Raw genomic sequence first — 15,621 nt, forward strand, 5'->3', positions numbered from 1 at the left:
CAGGCCCCACTTTACACCTGACTTTAAGAATCTGTGATTGGATAGCGCTTCACCACATGCTGTGTCCCCATCAACATCTGATCGTTATCCGATCACAGTCCTTATGTCAGATCCCGCTCTTCTTCTGCAAAGATTTCCAGCAGCAGGAAATGGACTCGGGGAAGAAGTCGTCCTCGACAAGTGGAAAGCCGACGCTTTCATGTTCGCCGCGCTCGCAGCCGCCAACGTATTTCCACTCACATAGTGTGGTTGTGGGTGGAGTGGAGACGCAGTGGAGAGGCATCTGACCACCTCCCAAAGAGGTCCACTTACAAGTGGTCAGGAGGTATCTGATTGCAATCCAATCACAGAAAACACATTTTAACGCCAGGTGTAAAGCGGGCCTCAGAGTCAGCTTTCACTACCAGACCACACCCACTGTACTGCTCCCTCCTCCTCTCTCTCCCTCACTCAGCTCTTCTCAGTATTTTTCAAAATCTCAGCTTCAGCAGAGGGGCTTTAGTTCGCATTTAAAGCTTTACATGGACCTGTGTTCAGTTACGATAGCAGTAATGACTTTGACATCATGGTGCAGTTTCTGTCACTCTCTGCAGCGTCTCGTTATTGGAAGCTTGGCAAGGTGCGCGCCACGCACAGGGAATCCCTTGTGCTCCAGTAACGGAGCTTGTTTTTCCTCTGCCAACGCTGGCTAAGCGTAAATGACATATGTATGTTTGTGCATGTGGGCACACACATGCAGCTGTTTATGTCTCCCTGTGTGCACGTGCTGTGCCCTCTGTGTTCCAGCATGGCCGTCACTCAGCCTTCAGCTGGACAAATGTGGAGCAATTGCGTCACAGTCAGAGAAAAGAGCAGTCCTGGCCAGTAAACTAGTCTTTAATTGCTTTGCAACTGAGAACACATTGTGGAGGAAACAAGGGGCTCATTGTGACTGAGCGCGCGCGTGTGTGTGTGTGTGTGTGTGTGTTCATCTCAGCACACCTCATATTTTTCTACCGACCACCCCACCCCCACCAGCTCTGCAGCATTTTACAATAAAACCAAAAGCCGAGCAATTAAAGTGTTTGCTTGCAAGCTCATGAGCAGAAGCTCTTAACATGTGTGTGTGTGTGTGTGTGTGTGTGTGTGTGTGTGTGTACAGTGTTAAAGCACCAGAGGAACAACGGGAAGTCAGTTTGGTCACCAGAGGATGAAACACAACAGTGTGCTTCTGTGTTTCACACCGACAAATGCTTATCATGCATGATGAGCTATTAAAAATGACTACAGTTGAAATGTGTGTGTGTGTGTGTGTGTGTGCATCCATGTGGTGGTGGTGGTCTGATCATGATCTAAACCAGATGTTGAGTGGATGGATGCAGACTACCGTACCCACAGGAGGGAGAGTGCAGCCAAAAAGTGTGTGTGTGTGTGTGTGTGTGCACAGAGCGCCAGCATTGATTACAGATCCAATGTAATTTTGCAGTGCACCAACCACATTGGGCAGAGTATGGATTGTGTGCTGCTGGAATGAGCTCATGGTTCATACGTCTCACCCATAAATCACACAGACTCCGTAGAGCCGCTGATGTCACAGCTAAAGCTCACTGCTGCTTCATATGCTGATATTATTACATGCATTTAAAGGCGATGTTGGATAAACTATGTCAGTGTGTGGTGATAACCTATAAACCTGTCAGAACACTGCAGGTGTTGATGTGGAATAGAGTAAAATAAGCCTTCAGTGATTTATCTTGGCAATCAAGTTTTTACAAGAAAAAATGTCAAATTTTCTGAAAACACGTCTAAATTTGCCTGAATTACTTTAAGCGTAAATAATCAATAGCAAGCTAAAACGATGGTTTCTATGAAATCCCAACTGCTTCTAGTTGTGTGCGTCACAGAGGTAAGTTGGATTTGAGTGCGTGTGTCAAGCCACAAAAACACTGTAAAATGCTGCCTACAATTGCAGCATTACAGAGTAATAAATACACATCAATCACTCAATTAGAACCTGCTCAGAATACAGTGCACTTAACCGCTGAGCCATTTGGACTCTTCTATGGCTAATGTTTGGCTAAAGTAAAACATGGACGTAAACCTATAGCTAACCATTGTTAGCCACCGTTAGCGACAACTGTCGATAACAACACGTCCGCGGATCAAATTGAACAGTACTATGTGTACGACTCATTAACTTAACAGAGTTACCAACTCCTCAGTAATGAAAGTAGCTATTGGATGTCATCGCCTCATTTGCATCATTGACCATGTACATGGAATTGTAATGGACGCAGGAGGAGAGAGGAATGGGAGAAACAAACAAAAAAAACACCCTAAATATGTTTAAAACTACAAATTAACTTTCTCTGGATCTACAAACGTGACCCAAAAGAGACACCCTGCAGGAGCTACTTTTTGATTATTGTTTATTTAACAGATCAGTCACACATTCATTTGCAGTCTGGATGCAGAGAGCTGACTGAGGACTGGACCACCTGTGAGTGCTCTGGGACAGGGGAGGGGCCTGTGGCAGCGTCTGCTGTTCGTTGACAAGTAAAATTATATTTTCTTTCACGCCAGAGTCTAAAAAGTCTCCAGTGACACCAGAAAAAGTCACTAGATTGGTCGATTCTTTTGACTTTTTTGAAAAATGGCTGCTAGTGGGGTCTGAATCCTGACTGGATGAAGTGTTGAAGTCCTAGATTTACTGTCAAAGCCTGAGACTGAGAGACAGAATACAGATGTGAAGCACAGTTTTTCACAGCTTTAAGGCCTTTGCACTGTACATTTTTATATTTTTCGTGTGATTATTTGCATATGAGGAAAGTTTAAGACCTATATATATATATATATATATATATATATATATATATATATACATAAGCCACTGGTTAATAAAAGTTTGTTACCTAACACTGTAAAAAGGTTGGAGTTTGACTAAAAATACAAAGAAGCAACTTGCTACTGCTCATATAGAATGAAGATTTTATGTGAATAGTTTGTATTTCCGAGTTGTTTATTCATCTTTTCTACACTCTGTCTTAAACTGGAATACACAAACACTTGACTTTAGCTTAATGATGATGTTCATACAGCAATTAAAATCCATTTGTTTCTATATGATCCCACAAGCACCCGTGTCTTCACCACAAAGGACACAAACCTGCCTTGTTTTATCCCCTTTACCCACTTTTGCTCTTAAACGCTGCTACAAAGAGAAAATGGAAAAAGTGAGTGTTATTCCTTCACGTGTGCACTAATAAAATGCCATTCCATTCCCACACCTAGATCTTTATGAGTTCATATCTTCCTGGTCCTATTGTGGAAAAAGAAACAGTGTTTCCATCACAGGAAGTGCCCTTTGACCCCCATGAAAATCTTGTGTTGTTTGTCCCCCTTATTTGAGAACCTCCACCAACAATGGTTGGCCTTTGCTTGCATTGTTTGGAAAGACCACACTCCAAGACAAGAAAAGCACATTGCACTGTAGAGGAGTTTACACCTGCGAGCTAACCCTGCATGATTATCACAAAGATTAGAATCAGGTTCCCCTTATTTTAAGTTGGGTTTACACATGTGACACGTGGCAGCCAGTTTCCACACTGTCTCAAGTCCGTGTGAAATCTTACCATCCCCGAGCTAATACAGAATACTTCCCCTCCCTTTGGTTTGGCTGCAAAGTGCCGGTGGTTCTTAACTGCCCACAGAGTCGGGTAATTTATCACCGTCCATGTTGAACTGTTGTAGATGGAGGCTGCATTTTTACTGCTGGTGTCACGTGTTAACGAGCAGGTTTTACGGTGGAAAGGATGGAGGGTCACGTCACCTAGAAATTAACACACCAAGTGGCTTGATTTTACTTGTCTTTGCGGTTTCATTTTTGATAATTCAACCCTTATCTGTATTTACTTTTCAACAACACACAGTGTCTTTAGCTAATTCTACACTCTCTCACTCCTGCCGTGGGAACAGAAAATAAGAGACAGCCTTCCTTCCTTCCTTCCTTGTCCGCATTGCTTCATGAAGTTTGAGCTGCTTCCCAGGTCACTACTGTTAGGAAAGGATCAAGTGTCTTCACTGCTCAGTAAGTGATGTCACTGTACTGGAATCCACCAATTTTCTCTGCTTCTCCCACATCACGCCTGTGGCCCGGTGTTTGAATCTAATATAAGTGGGTCGTGAAGAAAATCTCTGAGAAGACTGATCACAAACAGTGGAGATGTTTCATGAAGGTCTGAAGACAATTAAACTAAATGAGTGGTGGATTCATTATTATCTCTTATCACTGCAGGACTGTACACGTGGTGATGCACCACCTTGGGGTCATGACCTTCATTGGGGTCACGGGTTAAATTCTGGGGATTGTTTTTACATTGAAGTGCCATTGAGTGAGTTTGTGAGAGTCAAAGTCTGTGCACAGGATTCATCTGAGCAGTTAGTGCATGGATAAAACACAGAAGATGCTCATGCACATAAATACTTCCAGTAACGTCCAGTAACAGCTCGCCTGGGTCAACCTAGACGAGTCTGCCAACAGTGTGGCAGACACATCTGTGTGAATACACGGTTGGACAACCACAGAATCTCCTTCAAAAAGTGAACACAAGGGTGACAGAACCGTCGTAACGCCGGCGCCACCAGAGAACGACGACAAGCCTGTCTGAGATTGAGATACAGTCTGGTATTAGCCAGGGTAACTGAATTATTGATAGTACACACAATAGATTTGTATTTTCACTGACAGTTACATGGTGGAAAAGAGGAAAAAAAGAGTCATACTCAACCCAACTCAACACAACCAACCAACCAACCAACCAACCACCAGTGGCGGTTGCTGGTCTTTAAAACAAGGGATGCTCATTTCAGGCCCAGTTATTTATACATACATTCTTAAATAAGCATAACAATGTTATAACAGTGTTTTTATTACAGAGTATATGTACTATGTGGACTATATTGCAAAGTAAATAAAACATCAACCAGCTGTTTGTCTACAGACTTCCCTCACAAAAATACACACACACACCCATTGACTCTGAGAGAAGTCGAGCTTCCCTGGAAGTGATATCAAATCAGTCATGGGGAGCAACTGAACCTACTCATATGTAGTGTAACAGACATTAAATCCAATATTGGCTATCTATGTTACTTAAAACAACAACAGCAATGGTCTTAGTTCAGTTATTCATTATTTCTGACGACCGCAGGGTCAGAAAAATAATAACTTTCCCATGTTTTTTTAAGGTGAATATCATTGTACAGTCTGAAAGATCATGAATCAACATGACGCAGAGATTCCCTTATCTCAAGTCCCTTTCTTCAACATCTGGACACTGTGCTGGGACAGACATCTGTTTAAAATTGTGCCACTTATTTCTGTGAATAATGGTATTTGAGAGTAGCACCGTCTGTCAGAATAGACACACATTTAGAATCATTTCCTCGTCACTGTCTCGCTCCTTCTCAGTGTTTGAAGTGATGGGATGAATCGTCAGTGGGAAGAAAAGATGTTTGGAGCCAAAACATACAAAAGGGAACTGCAATGATGGTAAATATGATCTTATAGAATATTATGAAAAGACAGAAATAAGCATATCGAGTTCATCTTTTGTTCAGAGCCACCATCTGTTGGGTTCTGTTTGCACCGTCACTCCTCCACTTATGTCAAGTGTCTGTTTGCCGACTGTTAAACGGTGTGTTTTCCTTTCACAATGACCCATGAATGAGGAGTCAATAGAGACACTTAAATGATGCATAGTCCACACACAGGTGAGAAGGACACGGCAAACAAAGGGGCCCATTCACATGCCAGTCTGATCGTCGAGTTGAAACTGTGATCCAGCCACTGCATATTTATTTGGCAGCGTGATCAAACCTCAGTTTGATTCAATTGTTTTCATCAGAGCAATTCATTGTTTGTAGTGAGCTATTTCAGTTATGCTGTTTACATGTTACATACTCCATCTACAACTCTAATGTCATCATTCAACTGTATACAAGTGGATATAATGTGATTTCACAGAAAAGCTCATGTGGCTTATTTCCAACAATGACCTCATCTAAAATGTGTGAAAAACATCTGAAATCAATGTATAAAACATTATCAAAAGAGCACTTGTTATATTTTATACAGTCCAAAACTATTGTGATGCACACTATTATTTTGTATGTAAAAAAAATTGCATTAAACTTATCAGTTCTTTAAAACACATTATCATACAAGCTTCTTTTCAGTGAGAAATATCTGTTGCATTACAGCTCAGATATTCCACACTTTAAAGTGACAGAGAAAAGAAAAGAGTTTTGAAACGTTCATTTAAAAAGCTGCTTCAGCGACAGACGCTCAGCAGTTCCATCAAACCCACGACCTTTCAGCTCAAAGGTCGTGGGTTTGATGGAACTTCTACCAGTGACCCTTCAGACCTCAGTGTGTGTGTGTGTGTGTGTGTCACAGGCTGGGATTTTTAATGAGTGACCGTGATGAAGCATGGAGGAGGTCCATTGTGTCCACAGCAGCCACGCACACGACACTGGACTGTGATACACAGCTGCTCCCACAGCAGATGGAAAAAGAAAAAGAATTAAAGAGACAAAAAGGTTTTGATTATTGGAGAAAGATGATGTCAGAGCTTTGTTAGCCGTGCTGTGTGAAGCCTCCGTTTACTTGAGTTTTCATATTTCTTACAAATTACAATTTCTCACAAATGACACTTTCCCCATGCATGTGTTTGGTTAAGGTTGAGACAGAAAGCAAATGCTGCCCTCCACAGTTCAAACTAGGAGAGAGAAGAACCTTCCTGTGGCCCCTGGTTCGTCAGATGACCTTTACTGTGCCAGGATGCCACTAATCTGCTTCATTATCATGCCACGGCACAAACACGCCACAGTGGCTCAGCAGTGGAGTCATCTCTCTGCATAAAGGTTGAGGGTTCGATCCCTGGCTCCACTAGTCTAAGTGCTCATGTCCTTGGGGAAGAACCTTAAGCCCATGTTTCTCCAGCAGCGTGATAGAAAATGCACACACAGTAAATGCACGGTATGAATGAGTGAGTGAGTGAGTGAACGGGTGAATGGGTGAAAACTGTAGTGTAAATCGTCAAGACGAGAAGAGCACATTATAAATACACATAATGTAGCAATCAGTCACTTGGACTTGATTTACAAACAGCCTGACCATTCTCACCACAACACCACTTAAAGATGCTGCCCCCTACTGGCAACAAGGGGAAGTAGGTCTCTTTTTTTCTTCTAGTGGAATAATAAGTTAAATTTTTCATATTCAAGTACAGTAAATATTGGTACTTTTCCTCAAGGACTATTCTAATTTTCTGGTGAGGAACTTTCACTCAAGTGTGGCTTTCCACTGCTTCATACACAACTGTGTGTGTGTGTCATTATTGTGATAATTATTATTGATGATATTGTGTGTGTGTGTGTGTGTGTGTGTGTGTGTGTGTGAGAGGGAGAGAGACAGAGAGCGGGAGTGAGAGAGAGAGAGTAGTGAGTCCAGCCCCCACCTCCACCACCGTGCAGAGTTGTTGGGGTGGGACATGCAAATCCAGGCTGTCTGTCTGTCTGTCTGTCTGCCTGCCTGCCTGCCCCCTTCACAGGCAGCAGATCAGCACACTGCTTCTTACACACACACACACACACAGTAAAGTCAGCAGGTCTCACACTCGCTCTCGTGTGTGTGTGTGTGTGTGTGTGTGTGTGTGTGTGTGTGTGTATATGGAGCCGAAACTTTCCTAGAGACACACTCGTTCTCTTCCCTCCGTCTGTCCTGCTCCTCTCCTCTCCCTCTCTCTCTCTCCTGCCTCTCTCTCTCTCTCTCTCTCCCCTCCCCTCCTCCAGCACACCTTGTGTTGTTTTCCTTGCCCCTCTTCCCTCTTCCCTCCCTCTGCAGCCTCACTAGTTCTCCCTCTGCTCTCTCCTCTAGCTCTCAGAGTGTGTTTTGGGAGCGAGGTGAAGACAGGATGCTGCTGCTGCTGCTGCTGATGCTACAGCTGTCTGGGCTCCATGTCACCTTCAGGGCCCACTGAGGAGGACAACGCTGCAGGTGTGACCTCAAGGACCCTACAACTGTTGCTCTCGACCCGCGTTTCTTCACCATCATCATCATCACCACGCGCAATTTAAGAGAGAAAAAAACACAATGAGGACCAAGTTGTGCTCAGTTGAAGTGGCTGCACAGCTCTTTCTGTCAGCAGTGCTGCTCTGTGTGGTGGACAGTAAAGGAACCTTCTATGGAGGAGGTCACGTCAACCCGTTCTATGGAAGCAGATACAACCTGTTCAAGGCTGGACTCAACGCTCAGCATCTACCAAACAAGCCAATGACACGCCACAAGTAAGTGCTCAACCAGTGTTGTCAAGTGACTTTTGTAAATAAAGTACACACAGGGCCACTGTTTGTTTCTACAGAACAGGGTTAGGGCCACATGTGAATTTAAAAAAGAAAGATCAAATTCATAATTCATATATTTAAGACAACATTCTGACTTGAAAAAAGAACATTTTGAGAAAAAGTCCCAGTCCCTTAATTCACATATTCACATTTTGTGTAAAAACTTCTCAAATGTGATATTTGAATTTTTGTGTTTCTGTTTCTTTTTTTAATTTTTACGCACAGATTGAAAATGTAATCAAATCCAACTCATGTCACAGGAGCTCATGCACAGTTGATTTCCCGCCCAGTGCTGCAGGGTAAAAGTCTATGCATTCCAAATATGTGGACCCACCTTACACTGTATTTCCCCAGAGAAACACATGTCACTGGCGAGTAGTATGGAAATATGGTTTCAGTTAGGGTATCGGCTCGGTAACAGATCCCTGAATTGACTCTGTGTTTCTCTCTCTCTTACTCGCCATCAGCTTTCTCTGCTGCGGTTCACACCTAAAACCATCTGTGGCTGCAGATAAACATTATACAGTAACAATGACAGCATGAAAACAAAAGGCGTCATCGTGGCCTGTGTGCTGCTCGGTTGATGACAAGGGTATTGATCCCGTGCAGCCGCTGACTCTGTGTGTGTGTGTGTGTGGTGAGAGCGTTAAAACTTCTCTTCTTCTGAGGCGATTGTTCATTGTTCATCACACTCTCTGCAGGTCGATGTGAGTCTGTATCAATACAACCTGCTGCGGTGTGTGTGTGTCAAAAGCTCATCTTATATTGTGTTCTTGTTAAAGGTGAGTATGATGTTCTAATGGATTTCAATCCTACTAAATGTTCAGATCCTCTGTGCTGATAGTTTCATTAAGGTTCCAGTCAATCAACATGTGACATGTACAGTATAACATCTTTTCTCAGACCTGGAACTCAAACCTTTGTGTCGCCTCCCTTTATCAACCCTTACAATATCAATAAGAATGAGAATGAGGCTTCGTCCTCTGTGTTCAGTCAGAGATGTATGGACTGATATTGTGCAGACATGCAACAGCAGAGGAATAACAACCACACACTGTGCATGGAATTTAAAAGTCCTGAAGGTGAAGCAGAGCCTTGTTGATCTATTTCACCTGGACAGAAAGCGCTGATGTTCGCCTGCTGCAGAACACTGTTGACTGTCACCTTCAGCCTGAATGCACTAACCATGTTGACCTTTAACCCTGTCACTGCACTTTAAGACAAAAGTATTCAGACGCCTGACCATTACACCGACAGGGACTGTTATGATGTATTCAAATACATATACAGGACTTAAATATGGAGTTGCTCCCCCTTTTGCAGCTATAACAGCTTACACACTTATTAGAAGACTTTCCTCAAGTTTTTGAAGTGTATCTATGTTAGTTTGCCCATTAATTCTGTAGAGCAACTGTTTAACTTTTAACTTCTAACTTCATAGTCACAGCAAGTCTCTTAAGGCATTAAGAGACAGTTTCTCATTTGTTGCATTGGGTCGATACAAGCTCCATAACGTTGGAAGGGAACTATGTGAACTGACATTAGCCATTTTTAGACATGACCTTTGGGGACTCGGGTTTGGACAAAGTGGCAGCTACTTGCGACATCTAAACTTGTTTTGAAGCATCAAGACTGGCAGTTTGACTGGCACCATGTTGAAGTTTTGCAACTGGAAGTTTAACAGACATCACCTGCATTAATGATTTTACTTGTCATGTCAGCAGAATTGCTCCCTGGTGGCTATTTAATTTTGTCTTGCATCCATATTGTCGTCAACCAACAACTTAGACCAAGACCATGTCCGATATTTAAGTAGGGATATAATCTGGAATTTTTCCAAAGTTTGAGAAGAATGCATCATGTTTTAAGTTTTTAAACTTAATGGTGCAGTACATAAATGGAGTGCTGCATTTCTGACACTGGTCACATTCACATTTTTGCTCAGACAACAGCAGCATGTCTCTCCACAGGTTCCAAATGGCTCTGGGTCCCTCACAGTGAATGTCATCACAGCTGTGTGTGTGTGTTGCTTAACCGTTTCCTCCACTGCACACCATCATGTCCCAGGACAATGTTGCTCCATTTACCACTTCTTGTGGAACTGCAACTGCACCTCATGTTTTTCATCACCTTTGTAGTCTTTGGTTCAGGCTCATTCCATCAACATCTGATTCCTCCTGAACAGAACACTGGAGAGATGGTGTTTTCAGTTTTTACTCCTTAATTCATTGTTTCACACGTAGTTTTCCTTAATGTTCTCAGCCACTATTTTCTAACATATGCTTTTGCTTTCCAGTGTTTTTAATAATTATCCATGTTTTGTATGGGTCTAACTCTTCTGTCATGCACTGCTGGCTGTTCCATTTAACTTGGACAAAAGAGCAGGTGGGTTTGGAATTAGCAACACCATCTGTCTCTTCCTCTGTTGAGTTATTCTGTCAGTTTATCCTACATTGTTACCTTGAGTGTTAGTTGGATTGTGCTGACAGCTGTTTCAGCAGGTTTTGAAAGTTAGCGTCAGAGCTATAATTTGCATTTAGGAGAAATGCAAATTATAGCGCCCCCTCACCAAGAGGGGGCGCCCAAGTCATGCTTATCTTCCCACATGGCTTTCACATAGGCTTTAGTATGGAAACGTGTGCTGGCACTCACACTCACATAAATCCTCAAAGTTGTAGGTTTATTGTAGTGACAGTATAATCAATTAGTTCTATCATAATGTTTAATGTTTGGACTATTGTTATTAGAGAGAGAAAGAAACACAGGCACACGTGCATGCAACCAAAGAGAAAAAGAGAGCGAGATGAACAAAGTTTATCATTAACTGGTGCTGGATTAGAATTTGTTTTCTGACCTCGATGATGCTTAAATCTGATTGCAGATCAGCACAGAGGCATAAACTGGTCCCACAGGTCAAACTCCAGGATGAAGGAGGAAGTTTGTGACTTGAACATATTTATCTCTCTACAAATCTAATGTCAAGTTTCTAACAGCACCCAATATCCAAGCAGTATAGTTTTTTTAAGAAGTAATTCACAAAATGACACTGGGCTACAGTGTTACCAATTCAAATTCAAATTTCAGCTCAGATACAATATACATTTGCAGCACAGACCTACAGGTCGGTGTGATTACCGCACATACCGCACATCACATGCACTGTTGCCTCACAGCAAGAGGGTTACTGGTTTGGAATTCTGTTTAAGTCCAAAGACATGCAGATTAATGGTTATGTTATACTGCCTCTCACCAGTAACCTCCAGTAACCATAAGTTGTGTTCTTAACAATAAAGATATTGCAGCATGGCTACTTTCCATGTAGCAGTATCTGATGAAAGTGTGATATGCAGTACATACAGTAATGTCTGCACATAACAGTTGAATGTTGTGTTATTTGTCTGCAGCTGTGGAGGAGCTTGGTGGGGATGAGGTCAGTGAGTTTCTAATCGTATATCGGATGAACTAGGAGGGAGGAGGTGTATTGTGCACCAATGTTGTGTCAAAGTAAGTGTTATACTCACTTGTGTTTGCTGGTCTGGGGTTTTTGCACAAATGATGACTCATATGAACTCATATGATCTCACAAACTCAGATGGGTTGAGTCCCAGTTGGAACAAGGACCTTTCTGCGTGTTGCATGTATTATGGTAATTGTTCTCTTCCTTGTATTTGAATGTAAATCATATTTTGATGGTGTGTCATGTGGTAACTCTCCATCCTGTTTCATGGTGAATATTGAATTGGAGCTTGACTTTTAAGATTTATCACAAATCCCAATGACAATATCTTTCATAAAAATCACAATTAGAAATTTCCCACTTCAGAAAGCCTTTAGGGGGAAAGTGTAACACGCAACCATCAGATACAAAGGAGGAAACGGGACAAAGTCAATAATCCTCAAATCAACAGCATTTTCCTCCCTCTCTAGACCCGGATTATAAACTGTGAGCCAGGTTACAGCCCCTCGCCATCACCCCCACTGTGGGGACATTTTTCACGGCTCCAGTGGTTTGATGGCTGGATTAAAAGGTCAAGTGGAATCAGCCAGACATGCTGCCTCGCCTGTTGCACAACATGGTCAGTCTAATAGCACCCAGTTACTGCAACATATTCTGTGTCAGCCGTGTGCAAAGCACGGTCAAGCCCTTTACTTTACACTACACTGCAGATAGTGTGGAGTCAGAGGGAGGTCAGGAGGGGTCAGCATGCTATGATACATGTCTGGGCTTCAACTCTCAGCCTCTCTCCTTTCGCTTTCGCTGTTTAATGAAGACACAAAGGCCCAAACTCTATAGTGAGCTACCCTGTTTACGTTGGGTGGCATGTTCCTTTATTACCATGAATACACATACACACACACACACAGGGTACTTTGTTTTAACTTGCATCCACATATGCGGTCCTGCTGCTGGGACAACTTAGTATATATATATGTATATACAGTAAATCTCAGCTGAAAATGGGCCCCAGCAAACACACTGCTTCCTCCTGTTTGAGTAATGTTAGCTGAAAACTGCAGTGCCCCACTGTTTAAGGAAATCACTCAACCCTTGTATTGGAAATAGAACACATTTGTGAGGTTAGCTTTATATTATTATTAGTTTGAACCAATGGGTCTGATGCTGAACATAAACACCTTATTGCTTTTAGTCAAGTTCATGAATGCTGATTTGGAAATGGGTGCCTGCTTGTGAACATATTTATGAACTTAATAAGTTAGTAACATGTTGGGGTTCTGTTTCGAGGTAAAGCAAAATTACATTAGTTTCAATAGCTTTGGTCCAGCATGTGATATCTAAGGGTGAGACTGCAGATTTTAAGCAGGCGGAGGGATCCTCTACTCACCCATCCCTTTCCCCCAAGAGTGTCAGGGGACTACGGTGGCCTTAGCACACAGAAAAGATGTCATTTTTCTTTACTTGCATAGTAAACTTCCACTTCAAAACACACGCTCTGGATAGTTTGTCCATTCAGAGAAACATGGCTAAGCAACGTGGTAACCTCTGTAAAGCAAGGCCCTTGCCTAAAGTACATATAAAAAGGCTTATTCTAAGGCTTTCAAAGCCAAACAAAAGCGATTTTACATGTCACAGGAAATATTCTTGTGGATAGTCAATATAGTCAATTACTAACATTTGTGACCTCTGTCCTTATCTCTGTCCCGATCTCTTCTCAGGAGACAGACATTAGCCGACGCACTCATTTCACAGACAACAGGACAAAGGCAATTTCTGAAACTCTACAACCATGTCAGCATGTGTTTTATTGCATTAATTATCAGACTCTCTTACAGAGTCTTTGTGTTCATTGCAGCGTAGAAAGCTGCTGCCAATGCTGAAGTAGCAATCTTTCCACTTAAGGGACATGTGCGCACAGCAGTTGTAGCAGAACAGCCAATAGGAGTGTTTCTTTCACTGTACTGCCTTGTGATTGGTCAACGTCTCTTGTCACAGGCCAGATTTTCCTAGAGCTGTAATCAGAGTTTATTAAGATATCAAGCCTACTGCACCTTTAGTACAACAAATAAGGTCTAATCATAAGACAAATAAGGTCTAATCATAAGAAGTATGCACTGTGCCTACTACATACATGTATCTTAGATTATTGGCACTCATGCATACACACATTAGCAGCAGAGAAAACAATGTTTTCATATAGCAATGCATCATGTTAAACAAACAGGTCACATAGTCGCAGTTACAAAGTAATTGGCGCCTTCAGTCATCAGATAAATGAAATGGAGTGAGACCTGTCACCTGAACATGTATTTATTTACCTTATGTATGTAGTTCATGTTGGCAGGAACCTTCTCATGATATCTTGTCTTATTCCCATATGTACTGGAAGCAGCTGTTGTTACTGTACATATTTATACCTGTCATCCACCAGCACCGCTCATCCTCTCCTCAATAGGGAACAGATCATCTTTCCATGTAAACATGATGCTAAACAGAAAAAAAAAGTGAGTCTACTTTCAGCTCCTGCCTCCAGGTGTTCACATGAAGAAAGGTGGGGTTGTCAGTTACGTGCATACGCCTGTAGTAATTACAGGTGCATTACCCAAAATAACTCACAATAAAGTGATGTTAATGTGCTGCACATTAAAGAAGAACATGGAACACTTCCTCAGGCTCCACTGGTTTACCCACATTGTTCTTGACAGAGTGTCCAGGTATTACTACTGGTGTGGGGACCTAAACCTGTTTACACAGTCACATTATGGGGACTTGTCTTCCTTGTGGGGACAAAAAGCCTGTCCCCATAATGTAAATTACTATGATTTAAGGTGAAGATTTGTTTTTAGGTTAGGGTTAGGGTTAGGGTTGTGGTCAGGTTTAGGATTAGGTCAGTAGTAATTATGGTTAAGGTTAGAGGCAATGTTCCCTCAAGTCATGTATGTCGAGTGTGTGTGTGTGACCGACATTTATATGACAAAAAGACTAATGTTGGTCGCACTGGAATTATAGAAAATGGAATAACACACCCATCTAATAAGATTGGGAGTCTGCCAATCTGCTGGGTGTATGTTTATCTTTAGTCAAACGGAATCAATCTGGCTTGGCCGCTTTGTGCAGGCAACAGAGTTCCTTCTTAAACCCATGAATAAAAACAAACAAACCAGTACACGGACGAATGACACAAAAGCAACAAATCTTAGGCTGACGCATATTTGGACTATAAGAATGAGACAGAGTTTAGTTAGTTAGTTTAAAGAATGTAATATTTTAAAGTTCATCAATGGAAGGAAGGTTTGGAATGGCACTTGGCAACTATAATCAACTTTAACCAGAAACCGCCTAATACTACCACACCTTGGGTAGTGAAGGTGGACACTTTTCAGTCAGTAAATCGATTTCCCACTAGGGCTTTTATGGTGGGACAGGACAGTTGTCCAATTGAGTGTTGTAGTCGAGCTATAACCCCACTGTGACACTTCTGGTGGGCTGACCTGCTGTTGATGCTGTACAGTTAATATTTGCTTTGTAGGTACAAAACAAAACAGGACCTTTTGATCATTTCATGTGATTTTCAGCCCCAGTTTTCACTGGACTATGAAAATGACTACAATATTACAATGTAATGCAATAATTCACACTGTGACCTTGCTTTTTTCATTGCCCACGACTGGCTACACCCAGCACCTGATAGAAAAAGCACTTAGTGGAGCACTGGCCAAATGAAGAGTGGTGGCTCAAATGAAGGACTCCTCCGCTCACCCGTCCCTTTCCCAAACGTA

This window comes from Solea senegalensis, linkage group LG11 (assembly GCF_019176455.1).
Source record: "Solea senegalensis isolate Sse05_10M linkage group LG11, IFAPA_SoseM_1, whole genome shotgun sequence".
NCBI lineage: Eukaryota > Metazoa > Chordata > Actinopteri > Pleuronectiformes > Soleidae > Solea > Solea senegalensis.